We start from the raw sequence: 1,979 nt of genomic DNA on the forward strand, positions 1-1,979 counted from the left end.
CTCCACTCCACACCTAGTCCATGGACCGAGACCCTTGGCAGGTGTCGTTTTAACTTAAATGAGTTCAAGCCCCCACCTCACACCTAGTCCATGGACCAAGACCCTTGGCATGTGTCGTTTTAACTTACACAAGTTCAAGCCCCCACTCCACATCTACTCCATGGACCAAGATCCTTTCCCATGTAATTTCCAGAACTGTAACCCCAAGACCCTTTCACGTGTCGTATCTGGAGTTGTCAGCCTCTGTAAAGCCGGGCTTCTGATTGTTAGACGAGCTTGGCCATCAGGCAGTTACGCCGCCTTGCTCCAGCACGCCCTCTGCTGGTGGCCGGGGCACTTCAGGGCCCTCGCACTCACAGCGCTGGCCGAGGCCGCGCGCCCTCTGGTGGCCGTCCCGCTGCACCACTTGAAGTCGGAGCGCGGAGTGTTCGGCGCCCTCCTTCTGGAAATGCAAACTGACGCGGAGCCCACTAGCCCGTGTGTTTCCAAAAAGGAAGAAGGGACAATTAACTGGAAACCATAGGAATGAGATAAACATGGATGCACGTTTTACAACTGACGGAAAAATTCACTCAACATAGTCTTTGCACTTAAAATGCAAAACCGTCAGAGGCATCTTAACCACAGTGACTTTATTTTAAATAAAAGCTTTAGAAAAAGCTAAATCTGGGCAGGGTGCGGGGCTCACGAATGTAATCCCAGCACTCTGGAAGGCCAAGGCGGGAGGATCACTTGAGATCAGGTGTTGAAGACCAGTCTGGGAAAATATTGAGATCCTCATGCCTACAAAAAATATAAAAATTAGCTGGCGTGGTGGCTCCTGCCTGTGGTCCCAGCTACCCAGGAGGCTGAGGTGGGAGGATCGCTTGGGCCCGGGAGTTTGAGGCTACAGTTAGCCAGCCATGATCACACCACTGCACTCAAGCCTGGGAGACAGAGTGAGACTCTCTCTCTCTCTCTCTCTCTCTCTCTCTCTCTCTCTCTCACACACACACACACACACACACACACACGTTAAATTTGTTGGGTTATATATTTAGGGATTGAGCACCTTTGGTTATAAAATGTTTATGGTTGCAGGAACAAGTTAATAACTAAATAAAAACCCAAAACTTATAAATATATACCAGTACTTTAAGCAAAAAGCATTCTTAATTTAAAAATAAGTTTTACTTTAAAGATAATAGTACACTCACAAATTATTGTTAAAATCAATAGTGACATAGAAAACTAACAATACTAATAGCCTGACACAAACTGATCACAATCCTTTATAAGAGACAACACTGTTCTTAATAACCCATATAAACAAACATTAAGTAATCCTATTTGTACGTTAATGTGCTGGCATCACAGGTGTGATTACTTAATCCCAGCACTCTGGGAGGACAAGGAGGGCAGATCACTTGAGGCCAGGAGTTGGACAGCAGCATGGCCAACATGGTGAAACCCAGTCTCTACTAAAAATACAAAAATATAGCTTCGCACAGTGGCAGTATCGTAGCCAATGAGGTTTATCCAAGGAGCGATTATTGCTAATTGAAAACTTTTCCCGATACCTCGCCATGATGACTGGAAATGTAGTCGGCATTGGCAATTTTTGGCAGTCTCTATGGGGATGGAATAAAATAAATTCAATAACAAAAATAAATTAAAATGGAATAGAAATACAAAAAAATTAGCCGGGTGTGGTGGTGCACACCTGTAATCCCAGCTACTTGGGAGGTTGAGGCAGAAGAGTTCTTAAACCCAAGAAGCAGAGGTTGTAGGGAGCTGAGATCGTGTCATTGTGACTAGAATAAAACTCCATCTCAAAAAAAATTTCTTTTCTTTGAAACAGGTGCGTTCCTCCTCTTGCTTTCTGAGAACTCCCTGCTCTGTCACTTAGTAGTGGCTAATAAACTCTCTTAATGTCACTAGACTCTGTGGGTCACCATAAATTCCATTTCGTGTGAGATTCAAAATCCTGTTGTTGGGGT

At 44.7% G+C, this 1,979-nt stretch overlaps 1 non-coding gene across 1 annotated transcript; it reads left to right on the plus strand.

The window, feature by feature from the left end:
• The first annotated feature begins 1,478 nt into the window (after positions 1-1,478).
• LOC141585500 (U4 spliceosomal RNA) lies at positions 1,479-1,619 on the plus strand. Its single transcript, XR_012519053.1, has one exon. It is a non-coding gene; the product is annotated as a U4 spliceosomal RNA (small nuclear RNA).
• The last annotated feature ends 360 nt before the right edge of the window (positions 1,620-1,979 follow it).

This window comes from Saimiri boliviensis, chromosome 8, assembly GCF_048565385.1.
Source record: "Saimiri boliviensis isolate mSaiBol1 chromosome 8, mSaiBol1.pri, whole genome shotgun sequence".
NCBI lineage: Eukaryota > Metazoa > Chordata > Mammalia > Primates > Cebidae > Saimiri > Saimiri boliviensis.